This window comes from Mustela lutreola, chromosome 4, assembly GCF_030435805.1.
Source record: "Mustela lutreola isolate mMusLut2 chromosome 4, mMusLut2.pri, whole genome shotgun sequence".
Lineage (NCBI taxonomy): Eukaryota > Metazoa > Chordata > Mammalia > Carnivora > Mustelidae > Mustela > Mustela lutreola.
The window spans coordinates 155,431,516-155,446,126 of record NC_081293.1 but is presented as its reverse complement, the minus strand read 5'-3'; the positions used below and the strand labels follow the sequence as shown (position 1 = coordinate 155,446,126).

The 14,611-nt window shown below is 40.7% G+C and overlaps 1 long non-coding RNA gene across 1 annotated transcript; it reads left to right on the top strand.

The window, feature by feature from the left end:
* The first annotated feature begins 9,046 nt into the window (after window positions 1–9,046).
* Window positions 9,047–13,260, top strand: LOC131829567 (uncharacterized). Its single transcript, XR_009352914.1, has 3 exons — window positions 9,047–9,835; window positions 12,178–12,354; window positions 13,153–13,260. It is a non-coding gene; the product is annotated as an uncharacterized LOC131829567 (long non-coding RNA).
* Window positions 13,261–14,611: the final 1,351 nt, after the last annotated feature.

Sequence of the window (14,611 nt, the reverse complement as noted above, 5' to 3'; positions counted from 1 at the left end):
ATCAAGAAATGGGCAGAAAACATGAACAGACATTTTTGCAAAGAAGACATCCAGATGGCCAACAGACACATGAAAAAGTGCTCCACATCACTCGGCATCAGGGAAATACAAATCAAAACCACAATGAGATATCACCTCACACCAGTCAGAATGGGTAAAATCAACAAGCCTGAAATGACAGATGCTGGCGAGGATGCAGAGAAAGGGGAACCCTCCTACACTGTTGGTGGGAATGCAAGCTGGTGCAACCACTCTGGAAAACAGCATGGAGGTTCCTCAAAATGTTGAAAATAGAACTACCCTATGACCCAGCAATTTCACGACTGGGTATTTATCCTAAAATACAAACATAGTGATCCAAAGGGGCATGTGCACCCTAATGTTTATAGCAGCAATGTCTACAATAGCCGAACTATGGAAAGAACCTAGATGTCCATCAACAGGTGAATGGATAAAGAAGATGTGGTATATATATATATATATATATATATATATATATATATATACACAATGGAATACTATGCAGCCATCAAAAGAAATGAAATCTTGCCATTTGTGACAACGTGGATGGAACTAGAGTGTATCATGCTTAGCGAAATAAGTCAAGCGGAGAAAGACAACTATCATATAATCTCCCTGATATGAGGAAGTGCAACATGGGGGCTTAAGGGCGCAGGAGAAGAATAAATGAAACAAGATGGGATTGGGAGGGAGACAAACCATAAGTGACTCTTAATCTCACAAAACAAACTGAGGGTTGCTGGGGGGAGGGGGGTTGGGAGAAGGGGGTTGGGGTTATGGACATTGGGGAGGGTATGTGCTATGGTGAGTGCTGTGAAGTGTGTAAACCTGGCAATTCACAGACATGTACCCCTGGGGATAAAAATATATTATATGTTTATAAAAAAAAAAGAAAAATGCTTCATTGAAGGACTGAATCATTGCAGGAATCCATGCCCCCTCCCCCAAAATTCTATGTACTTCTGAGTTCCATTTAGTGGCAGTATTATCCAAGTATGTTAACATGATCCAGCTGACTCTACATCTGACTGGGCTGGTGTGGCTGACGAGGTGGTCATCTCCTTCCTCTTTCATCATCAGTACTTCTGCACAGCAAGTACTCAGTTGAAGAGGACAACCTTTTCAGATAGAACTCATCATACATTACTATTAGGGACACAGACCTTGGGGGCTTTCTGCTAAATTCCATTTGTAGGTATTATAGGTGAAGGCATGCTTGAAAGCTTCAGTTACAGCTTCTTCCTTCTTAAAAATGATAGATTTGGGAGTTTATTTTTGTTATTTTTCTACCCCTTTCTGGCAAGCCAAATAAGGACCTCCCAAAGATGTCCTCATCCTCACCCCTAAAACTGATGAATATGTTAGTTTACATGGCAAAAGGGACTTTGTAGATGTGATTAAAGTTACAGATCTTGAGATGGGAAGATTATCCTGGATTATCCGAGTGTGTCCAATCTAATCAGATGAATATTTGAAAATGAAGAACCTTCCCCAGCTGTGGTGAGAGAAATCCACTGGAAGAAGCAGCACGAGAAAGTCAAAAGAAGACAGGTACTTGATCCACTGTTGTGGACTTTGAAGTTGAAAGAGACCACGAGAAGGCAAATGCAGAGGCCTCAAGAAGCTGAGAGTGACCAGGACCTATAACCAACAAGGAAATGAGGACTTTGATCCTATTGCCACGTGGAACTGAATTTGGCCAACCTGTACATGAACAAGGAAACAGACTCTTCCGTGGATCCTTGAGAAAGAATATATCCCTGTAGACACCCTGATTTCAGTCTGGTCAGAACCATATCAGACTTATCCACAGAATAATCTGTGTTGCTTAACATTAGGTTTATGATAATTTGTTACAGTGATACTGGGAAACTCACATATCTTTCTGTTTTCCTGTCTCTCATTGCCCACCTTATGCTTCACTCAGTACTGGCTCCACTCAGGTATTCTGGTGCCTTCTGGCTTCTTCTACTGGTCCAGGAAGCTCCACCACAGAGATGAACAAGGGGCTAAGCAGGACCCATCCAAGTCCCTTAGAAGTCCCATTTGGGATTGAGAGGGATGTTGAAAGAGTGTTTCTCAACTTGAGATGACAAACCAAAAGAAAGGACAGACCTGTGTAGGAAAGAACCTGCTTGAGAATAAGGATACTTCAGAAGAAAAAGAAAATAGCGAAGAGATTCTAAGGACACATTCAAGCACCTAGATCTAGGTAGATATGAAACAAATTACCTCTAGACTTTTGAGTTACCTACCTTAAAAAACAAAAACAAAGACAACCCTTTGTTTCAGTTTGTTTTTTTTTCCCTGTCACTACAGGAAGGTTGGCTGAGAAAATATTGATGGATACTTGTTGCGCTGATCATGATGGCCACAGGCAAAAGGCCTGGAACATATTAGACCTCAAATATTGGTTTCATCTTTTGGTCCTTCCCAAGGAAAACTTCATGCTCTAGGTGACTCCTCCTCTCTCCTGTCTCCTCAAACTCTGAGGATCCTAAAAGAAAGCATGTCTCCATGGAAAGCCTTACATGGCATGATAATGTGGATTAATGTGTTCATGAATTGAATTACCTTTCTCATTAAAACTATTAGGGACTGAAACTTGTGAGATCCTCTATCTCCTAAGAGTGTGTAGTGAATTTCAGGTACTGTGATATAAATATGGAGAAAACATTCTGGACTGGGTGTCCTTTTATAAGTACCCCTTAAATTATATTTCAGAAAATTATCATTCCATTCATTTAGAAGACTGGGTCCTGATTGTATAACTATACTTTAAAAAATCCAACGATCTTATAATTCTGACTGGAAAAAGATTGAAACCATTTTGTTATTCTGCACTGTTTGCAGATCCTCTTTGTTTTTCAGTCACGCTATTTGTCGTAATACATACACTGTATATGTATGTATTATGAGAATGGCCACGGGAGAGATGGGACCATATTTATATTTTCCAGATCAGAGGATGACCATCTTTAAAACAGCAATGTTGGCATTCAAACTTGCTATTGGCCTAGTCCTTTCTGGCATGCTTGCGTACGGAAAAATGAAATAGCGTTATTTGGAGATACACTGGTCATTTTCTTAATTATGTCTCATGCCTGGATTTGGCTGCAACAAGTTTTATGAATTGCTTGTCTCCTGGCAAATATTTAGTCTGTGGAATTTGATTAAATGGCATCCCATAAGGTCTTAGAACTTGTCTTCCCTGCCCACAAGTGAAAGAAATATTAAAAGTCTCTGACCTTACATTCTGTACACAAAAGACCCTTGATAAAAACCTCAGGGCTGAATGCAGGAGGATTCTGGGCAAATTCCACTCCCTCTGGGATTTCCCATCCTCTTTGCTTATTCATGACATGGTGCAGCCCAAGGGCTCAGAGCTGGCTAATGCTGTACGTTAGTCCATTATGCATGCATTATGTTCAATGATCTCCCCATAGAATAACCAAGCTCAATTAACAGGTTGTTCTTCTCACAGATCTGTCAGATCCCCTGGGTGCTCCTAAGGGCTTTTTAGTTGCCAGGAGTGTGGCAGAAAGAATGTAGTGGGGAGCCTGTGAGGTGGTGTCAGTCCGTTATTTCATGTGAAGAAGCAAAGCATGTATAATAGTAGCAGGGCTAGACGACCAAGACTCAGAAGTGGGAACCAAACCGACAGCTCATTATGAAGCACCCTTCATCTTGACTGACAGGCCTCATGAACAGTCATTTGCGAAAAGAGAAATGTGGGTTTGTATCCATTAGAGAAATGGACCAGCTGAGTCACATTGCAGTGTAAGCTGGTTTGGCCTGAGGTTAGATATTACAGAAAGTCACTCGGAAGCATTCCATGGAGCCCGCGAACAAAGGCGCTGAGAGACACATATTTGCCATGAATGGCGGTCTTTCTTCAAAATGGTCACTAAATAGGCCAAAGCCATTATAAAGTGGGGATAGGTACAGGTGGCTTAAATGAGCCATGGGTGACTAATTGGAGGAAATATGAACAATACATGATGGGAGGGGGACTAATATTTACAACAGCCAAAATTAATTAAAGGAAAGACAAATCTCTGGGATCAAACAGAGCAAATGTTTTATCAAGCATACAGATAAAAGGAACATTGGCATGAAGGGAGGAGTGATGATTAATTTCCTCTGTCAATTTGAATGGGCTCTAGGGTGCCCAGATTAAACACTGTTCCTGGGTGTTTCCGTGAGGGTGATTCCAATGAGATTAGCATTAAACTCGTGGATTCTGGGGGTGTCTACATGGCTCCATCGGTTAAGTGTCTGCCTTCGGTTCAGGTCCTGATCTCAGTGTCCTGGGATTGAGCTCTGCGTCAGGCTCCCTGATCAGTAGGGAGTCTGCTTCTCCTTTTCTGTCTGTCCCTCCCCGCTCATGCTCTCTATCTCAAATGAATAAATAAAATCTTTAAAGAATAAAAATAAACTAGTGTTTTTTGTAAAGAAGACTGTCCTCCCCAGTGTGATGTGGCATTATCCAATCTACTGAGGGCCTAAACAGAACAAAAGGGGGAAGAAGAAGAAATCTGTCCCCTTTTTATCTGCCTCGTTGCTGAACTGATAAATTCCATCTTATCTTCTTCTACCCTTGGACTGGGATTTACACCATCAGCTCCCCTGGCTTTCGGGCTTTGGACTTAGACTGGATTACACAACCAGCTTTCCTAGATCTCCAACCTGTAGATAGCAGATCCTGGGACTTCTCAGCCTCCTTAATTGCATAAGCCAATTCCTCACAACCAATCTACACATAGATCCTATGGGTTTTGTTTCTCCGAAGAATCCTGACTTACACAGAATGCATATTAAAATCTTGAAGATTCTCCATTCCCTAGGGTTGCTTTGGTAATGAAGACTGGAAAGAAATATGTCGGGTATGAAAACAAAAGAAGAGTTTCATTAGATCAGCAGTGGTCAACTGCTGAACAGAGAGTGGCCAAGACAGTACCGACTGGCCAAGGTTCAAGAGCTCCGAGAAGCCCTTCTACTCCAGAAGACTTCTTGCAGCTGTACAAATTCAGAGAATGGGCTCAGCTGGAAGTCTGGGAGTGCCAGATTAATCAAGAAGGTGAAACACAAGGATCAAAAGGACACAATTCTTAGTCCTGCCAGACAACCGTGAAAGAAGGGCAAGCAGCGTCAGAGGGAAGGGAAGAGATTTTCAGAATCCAGTGTGTCAAGCAGGCCCTGAGGAAAAGAGACAGAGCTGCAAACAATCACAGCCTTCCAAGGATATGAAACCAAAGGAGAAAAGGCAGAGAAAGCCAGTGATCCTGTGTTGGTCTTTTTCAGTTCCTCTCTCATAAACTGTCAGCTACTTAATCTTCTTTTCTTTCTTTGTGAGTGGAAGATAATATAACAGTAAAGCAGTTGCATTTATTTTTTTTTAATTAACAGAAAATCATTGTATTTAGACATTTTAATAAAAGCAGACAGAAATCGCTAATGAAGTGTTGCTTAAAATAACAATTAAAAACACCATTTTAGAGAGGTATGCAAATGAAGTTGTTAAACTCTAAGAGACACACACAGTACACTGTATATGAATAATTTACAAGAGGTAATTTGGTAAGATGATACATTTGAAGGGACTGAATGATGGGACGTTCTTTCCAGATTCTTCTATAATTGTAACACCAGTGTAGTGACTTTACCCATAGTATCACCATGTATTTTGAGTTAAGTATCTCTACAACACAACAGTGCTGAACCTACAATGCACACACTATGTAGAATAGGTATGTAACAAAGAAAACTGAAATGAGTTGAATAAGAAAAAAATCACATTTTATTCCCTATGAGATACATTTCTTCTTATAACCAATAGAATTCCCTGTGAAAATCAAGTCACAATTTGAGTTAATTTTCCTCATGATGGCTTAACAATCACCGGGAGTTTGATTTTTATCGACTAGGTTGGAACACAAAGCTGAATCTCCAAATAACAAAGAGTTCTTATCTTCAGAGACATGTAGAGGAAATTACATGATGTCTGGCATTTTCTTCAAAATCATCCACAGGTAAGGGGAATGAGTGGGGGATTACAGGTGAAACATGATTGGCTCTGAGTCAATAATTTGTGGGAACTGGGTTATGGCTACATGGGGGTCCATTATACTAGTCTCTCTATTTTTATATATGTTTGAAATATTCTAAAATAGAAAGTTCTTTTTAAGAGCAATAGGATTACAAGAAGAACCATGAATTAGGGAAAGAAATTTGAAATGAAGCTGTCCAAAGATGAGCATCCAAAATGTTTGAAGAACTTCTAAAAATTGATACATGAAAGACAAAGAAAACAATTGAAAAATAGATAAAAGCTACAATGGGCGATTCATTTTTTAATTTTTTAAAAGATTTTATTCATTTATTTGACAGAGAGACAGCGAGAGAGGGAACACGAGCAGGAGGAGTGGGAGAGGGAGAAGCAGACTCCCCATTGAGCAGGGAACCTGATGAGGGGCTTGATCCCAGGATTCTGGGATCATGACCTGAGCCGAAGGCAGCTGCCCAGTGACTGAGCCACCCAGGTGCCCCTATAATGGGCAATTTATGAAAGACTAAAAAGTGGTGAACAAAATGTTGAATGATGGTCAGTCTCCTTAAGCAAGCCCGAAAAAGCAAAATAAAACCAACCTGAGATAGTCCATACACCAAGAACAGGATCACAGGCCACCCACACCACCACCTCCGCCCCCGAGCTGCTTCTAGCTGCAATGTTTAATTTGCTTAAATAGTTACAGCACAATCAAAACACCAATCACACCTCCAGCTCAGGCAGCCTTGGGATTTTCCTTGACAACAGGAAATTCCAAAGACTACTCAGAATTCCCAGTCACTCCTGCTGATTTTACTAGCCTGGAGAATAGCAAATGTCTACTTGTGTTTCACACTGATCTGGGGCTACCACAACTCTACAAAGCCCAAATAACCCCTCAAACACATCTGCAAGATGTGTTTCTTTTGTTGTTGTTGTTGTTGTTTTATTTTTAAATATTGATGTTAAGTCTGCCTTACAACAAGTTTCAATTATCACCTCACCAGAGGTACCTGAGTCCTGTTGCCTATAAAAATGTATTCTTTCTTCCAGTGTACATCATGGAAGACCACATTACTGGACCTGTATTACAATTTCTCATTGACCTTCTCAAGAACATTTTGTTGACAATTAGTCTATAAAGAGAAAAATCTTGGGGTGCCTGGGTGGCTCAGTCAATTAAGTATCTGACTCTTGCTCAGGTCATGGTCTCATGGTCGTGAGATCAAGCCCCGCATTAGGCACTGCACTCAGTGAGCATCTGCTTGTCCCTCTTCCTCTGCTCCTCTCCCCTCTGTCTCTCTTTCAAATAAGTAAATTAATAAAATATTAAAAAAAAAAAAAAAAAAAGGAGGAGAGGAGGAGGAGACAGAGGAGGAGGAGGAGAGAAATCTTTCCCAAGTCCTCCAGGGGAATTCACCTTCCATTTCTCTGACCAGGACTGGGTTATATACTCACTTGTAGAACAATCTTTGGCGAAAAGGAGAGTAGATTTTGTGACTGACTAAGGCCAAGCGTGATTCAACGCCTGGGCACATTGCTGCCCAAATTAAACTGAGATAGCAAACAGGAAGAATGACTAAAATAAGCATGTAGTAACCTTGTCTGCCACAGAGAAGTACAGAAAAATCAAGAGGGCCAACATGAGGAAATCAGGGAAGCTTTATGCAACACTAGTCTAAATTCTGCAATGTACTCCTCAAGCCTGCCTCTCACCACTAACGTCTGGCACCGACTCTGCACACGGTGAGTGCTCAGTACACATTTTAGAAAAACTGAATATAGAAGGCGGCAAACTGAATAGGATTTACGCATGAGGAAATATTTATGAAGGCTGATACCACACTGATATTAAGAAAGCCAAAGAGAAACGATGTTCATCTCTCAGTAAAGTAGATAATAATGAAGGCTGGTTGTCTACCCTTAGACTGTGTGCTGACACACAGGGCATGTCCTGTGAGAAGAGGGTAACCACCAATCAGAAGAAGAAAAAGGGAAGTACTTCTGACAGTCCAAAGAATGACACTGGGGACAATTTATTACCTCCTTCCACAAATACTTACTGAGAACCTATTATATGTTAGGCACTGTTCTGAACACCTCTATTACATTAGTGAACAGAAATAACAAAAATTTCCTTCGACCATGAGCTTATGTTCTAGCATAATAATGAGTAGATTAGATACAAATAAGCAGGTGGTAAGTACTAGGGAAAATAAACAGATCAGGGTTAAAGGAATCAGAATCAGTAGCCCTAGGCTGGGTGCTGTGCACTAGGTAAATAGGGTGGTCAGAGACTTCTCACTGAGAAGGTAACAACTGAGCAAAATCTTGAAGAGGGTGAGGGAGAACCTTGGGAACACTTGTAGGAAGTGTTTGCCTAGGGGCGCCTGGGTGGTTCAGTGGTTAAACAGCTGCCGTTGGCTCAGGTCATGATCCCAGGGTCCTGGGATGAAGTCCTGCATTGGGTACCTTATTTGGTGGGGGAGTCTGCTTCTCTCTCTCCCTCTGCCTGCCAATCTGCCTACTTGTGCTCTCTATCTGTCAAATAAATAAATAAAATCTTAAAAAGGAAAAAAAGAGTTTGCCTAATATTAGACACTGCACTTTCCATTCTACAGAGGACTTTATTATTGGTAACTTCCCTTGTTCTAGAAACATGGGTCTCCCACCCCTTCCCTGAGATATCTCTATATTGCATGGAAGTGAGCCATTGCTTCGCTTAGAAACAAAGTTGGGGACCTCTGTATGCCTATTTCCAATGTTCCCACTGGTATGAATTTCATATGTCACTGCCATTTCACATTTGACACCAAATGTAGCACTTGTATTTGAGTAATTAAGGACAAAGGTCTTCAATTTTACTATTGCTGGTTATTATCACATTAATGTCTTTTCTAGTTAATGTTTATCTGTATAAAATATACAGGACAATGCCAGGGGAATGATCAGGACAATGCCAGGGGAATGATCAGTCCTTAACAAGTTAGCCAAACCAATGCATTATATTTAAGATTTAAGTTATAAATTCTATAAAAATTCAGAAAATACTTATGAAGTCATGATTCTACCCTGCTCAATTAAATAGGAAAGGACAACAGTCTATACATCCATGTTGGGACATTGATTGGTTTGCATGACTTTGGTAAGCTCAGTAGGCCTAAGCTTTCTTTTCTCTAGAGGGCTGGATTGCCTGAGATTGGCTTTAGTGATTGAGAGAGTAACAGATTGACTCTAAGACCCTGTGCCTAAACAGTTTCATCAAGCCGTGCAGATCCCACTTCCTGCTTCTTTGAAGGAGACATTAACCGTGGCCCAAATTGCATTTGCAAAAGAGTTGAATTAATAAGTTTGAATTTTTTTGTTCTCCAAACTGTGGAGACAGTGATCATTGGTAGTTTTGTTTCTTTAATAATGTACATCACATCCCAGTGGAACCCAGAATTAACGACAGTACATTATATGTTACAAAGTAAAATGTATTTTAAATATTCTATTTTTTTTAAAGGTTTTTATTACATCCAAAGCAACCATCAACAGGTATGGTTTTCTTTCCTTTTTTTTTTTATTTGGTTTAGATTTTATTTATTTATTTGACAGACAGAGATCACAAGTAGGCAGAGAGGCAGGCAGAGAGAGAGGGAGGAAGCAGGCTTCCCGCTGAGAAGAGAGCCCGATGCGGGGCTCAAACCCAGGACCCTGAGATCATGACCCGAGCCGAGGGCAGAGGCTTTAACCTACTAAGCCACCCAGGCACCCCAACAGGTATGGTTTTCTAATTCCATCAACCAAAGCACATCTGTCTGGAATAATTCCTCCCCCCTTCAAGACCAGGTGGGCCCTGCAGTTTCAGAATGGTGTAGGGATTTGGGGAGTAACTCTCTTTCTTAACCAGCTGTGGATCTTAGAAAGATCATTAAAGCTCTGTATCAGTTTTCTCTCCTATGGACTGAGGAAACCAAAGAGAACGATGCCCAAGGTCCAGTGCAGGTCTCAACTCTATGATTCCTGGAGAAAGAGATCCACTTACAGGAGGCTGTGGGAGACCCTTCCCAACCAGCTCTGGGAGGGCTCTGTGTGCCCTGGAGCCCCGCAGAAGAACGAAGCTCACAACTACTGAAGAGCCACCAAATGACTTAGTGGGCTTTCATATAGACGGCTAGGTTTTTTCACTTACAGCACACACCCGAGGGTAAAGCATACTTTCCAGAGGGATAATAAACACGCAGGATCTTTTGACTGCTGATTGCTGGAGGATATCTCATTTGGAAATCAGATTTAAGTCACATTCTTTGGAAGTTTTTTTTTTTTACTACCAGAGCAAAATAAAAGTCCCCAAAGGAATGTTTTTTTTTTTTTTTTTTTTTTTTTTTTTTTTTTTTTTTTGTATAATGTTTTATACTTGGAGTTTAAATCTGTTAGAATGTCAAAGTCTCTCACTAAGAGTTAAGCATCTATAAATATTTAAAATGGTGAGACCACAAGAATACTACTGATAATCTCTTTTAGGTTTGAGTAGAAACCAGAAGGAACTAGCAAAATTCCAGAGAATACTTCGATATTAAACTGTTAACTTTTTGGTCATATCTAATATCAAAGTATAGCAGAGTTGAGAGAAATGCCTAAATCGTCCATCCAAGCACCCAGTCAATTCTACGAATGAGAAAATGGATGGATCACATAGGGGATATTGAGGAGTCCCTTTTTCCTCTCTGGCAATCTTTGATAGGAATGCTGTCACATAAAGACCAGGGTACACAATAAAAGAAAGTCAACCTTTCTGCCTGAATTTTCAAGATGTAGCTACCCCTCCCCCCCACACATGCAGCGGAGCCTGACACATGACCCTGGTTTTCTATGATTATGGACAAGACATCACTTTAGATGCTTTCTTCACATTATCTTATTTAGTCGTCTCAACAGCCCAGAAAAGTAGCAGTTGTCTGTTCTGTTTTATAATGGTAGACGCTGAGGTCCCAAGATGTTATGTGTGTGCTGTAAACTGCTTTCCCTTCAAATGCCAAAGAGCATTGAAGGAAGACAGTCCCTGATCACAGCCTTCCATACATCCACTCATTTATACATCCGTTCATTTAGGAACTAATTCTATTTTTGACACATTGTCTTCTCAGGAAAGCTCCCTAGAAATCCAGCCCAAATCCCCCCTTTTTTTATTCAGTTCTTGGTGGGGATGGAAACTCTGGAAAAATAGCTCAAATGTGTCTTTGCCTCCATGATCTGATTTCCCCTCCATCTTTTCTTTTCTAGCTTAAATTATAAAATTTTCTTTCTCGTTCTCTTTGCAACCATTTCCAAATGATATTTTCCCTTTTAGGAGTAGAATTACAAGCAAGAGAGAGTCCTTTCACAGGGAAGAGTGAAACAGAAAGATTATCACGGCGTTTTTGCATTAGCACCGTGACATTTCTAATAATCTACATAGAAGAGTATTTTTTTTTTAGCATCCTCCTAAGTGCCTCTTGAAAACCTCTGTGACATACTCAATAGCTACTGACTAATTTGTTCTGGCAGAAAAATGACTTCAGTATCACTGCAAATATGTTTTCTATCACCAGATCTTATTCAGGTCATTGAGCGGCTTTTCACTGGAAGAAGGGGGTAGAATTTACCTTCAATGAAACATCATTGAGGAGAGAGGGAAATAACATTCTGACCTACACCAACATTAGCAAAATGCAAATCATAGTCAATTTTCTACGGGGTGATATTTCAATAGTTTGGGTTTCTGGAGCGGGGCATCGATCTGAATTGTTTCTTAGGCAAGGTGAACGAACAGTGCATGAAGCAGACTGTGGATAAACAACTGTGCAAAACTAACTTTAAGTAGCTTTCAGCTTCGTGACTGAGATAATGCCATTTCTCTAGGGAAGTTCTAAATATAGAGGAATAATGGAGAGCAGTTTACCACAAGCTGTGCAGCTCCCTACACCAGCAGGGGCTGGGCACTGAACGGGGGAGGACCTTAGAGTCCCAGAGCAATTTGGGGGATTGATTAAGGATGCAATAGCAATAGCAATAGACAGGTTTCAGTGGGTGTGGCAAGGTGGGGAGGGGTCGCATCTCATTTTTTTTTTCTTCCCCTGCAGAAGCCTGGGTAGCTGTAGTGTAAACTGAAGACATGGGTGATTAGGATGTTAAGTGGGAGCAAAGAAAGCTCTTCGTTATTCTTTTGGAAATAAAAAGGGATAAAACTCAGCGATCATTAAGCCTTTCACTTTCCTACAATTTGTCAGCACAGTTGGGGGCTGGCTTCCTTTCCACAGGTGAGATTATGAACTGCTGACATCAAGAAGGGGGAGTTATGGTGGCCAAAGGTGTGAAAAAGAAAATTAAGCTTGAAGGATAGCTTTTGTTTTGATGTTTGCTCTACATCCTTTCTTGTGTTCAAATTAAATGTATGGGGCTAGTGGCAGCCACAGGATTTTAAAGTTGAAAACCTACAGCAGGGCTCTCTGGACAGATCCCCAGATGCATAAAACGATCGCCAGTCTTGATAAAGAATGATGACTTCTTGGTCTTCGTCTTTAGCAACAGCCAACAGAAAGATCTGAACATTTAGTGCAATGCTCTGTGTAAGCCATGTCGGAGAGTAAGAGTCACTTTCATACTAATGAAAAGCTCCCTGGTCAAAAATCACACCAACAAATGCATATTTAATTAGAGTTCATAGACATCTAAAGAGAAAAAATTCAAAGGTTTTCTCATAGATGAACTTTATAAGCGATATCTAAGCCTCACATGGCTCAGAGCAAAATTTCAACCCAAATGAAATAAGATGAGATGAAGCTGATTATTTAACAAGATCATTGTCTTTAGATAGGATTTGACTGTGTGTGTGTGTGTGTGTGTGTGTGTGTGTGTGTTAGAACTTCATACAGATTTTGGAGGTGGCTTGGTGGTAAGAAGGCTTAGATTTATAATTTTCTAATTAAAATGTATCCTTCATATCAATTTTAGAGAAATACATAACAAGCTTAATTCATGGCATTTAATCATTGAGATTTGTTTTGACATTTTGAGAACATGGAACCTAACACTGAGATGTGATTACTTTGCCACAGATCTGCAAGGAAGGTGATGGGCTGCATGGGGATTTACAAACTGAGGAAAACAGAGACGAGTCCAGTGGGGGAAGGGAAGATAGAAAAGATCTTGAAGTCAGAAAAACTCAAGGTAAATACATGATTTTCCAGTTGGCCCCCTCTGAGGTCTAGGAATCATCTTATACACATTATCTAAACTTTTCTCCATCTCATCATCTCCTTGCTGTTCTATCCCTTGAGCCTCCTTAGATTTAAGGGGAGAAAGACAAGTTTGAGTGTAAAAATAACTCTTCTAACCAGTAGCCATAAGGTAAGTGCTTGGTGTGCGCTGTAGGATCATATGGCCTCCTCTGGACCCCTTAGTTCAGTGCTCATCACCCAGCCTTGATGGGGTGCCCCAATACTGTCTGTACACAGAAGATATTTAAGGACTGTCCTCTTCAGTTGGCCTGCATCTTATAAGAAAGCCACCACAAAGATGAGATTTGTCAACTAGTGCCCTCCAGCCCATGGCTGACCTTGCCAAACAGACAGGGTTTGGAAACAGAGAAGCAGAGTGGTGACGGCAACAATGCAATTTTTAATCTGAACCTTTTGAAAAGAATAAGGGCTTTGGTAACAGACAGGCATGCTTGAATCTAGATTCTGAAACTTAGGAGCTCTCTGACTGTGGACAAATTTGGAACATCTCTGTTTTTCAGTTACTTCTACTCTAGAATGGAGAATGTAATGACAACTGTTTAGGATTATGGTAAGGTCTAAACCAGATCAGACATGTAATATACTCAGCACGGCTTTTGGCCAATAGTAAAGGTTCAATATCTTTCTTATTTCTTTCTCTTCTCTTGTCCTTATTTTTCCTTCCAGCTTTGGGAAGAGATTTACTTTTTCGATAATCCCTTTTTCTCTTAGGCTATTAGAATGTATTTGTTTTCTCTGAAATGGTGTAAACTGAGTTTCGATAATAGCAATAGCACCTTATATATTCGTCAGGTGTGTGCTATTTTGTGATACTTGGAGTAGAACTTTTTATATTTTTGAAAAAGAATCCAATTTGAGCTCGCATTTGCTGAGTTTGGTAAGAAGTCCAAAATCAATTAGTTAGAGGGTAGGGAGGAGGCATAGAAAATACCCCCTTTTTCATTTAGGCCTAACATCTATCCTAGAGGCTGATTCCCCCCATATAAATGGGAAGGGGCCTGATCCTTAAGATTCACGATTTCCCTTGCCCTCATTTTCCTTCACTTACTCAGGGCAGCTGACTGATGCTCCTCATTTATCCACTGATATCCCGCCCCCAGCAATCTCTCCCTCAGTGTGCATCACAGCCCACAGGAAAGCTCTCAGCTTCCCCAGACTGCTCCTTGGATTGAGTCCCTCCTTGCTTCCATGCCAGTATCCCTCCATCAGAACATACGACTTGAGGGCTTCTGAAACTGAAAAACCTACCACCTCCTCCCTGAAAGTCAGTATAAGC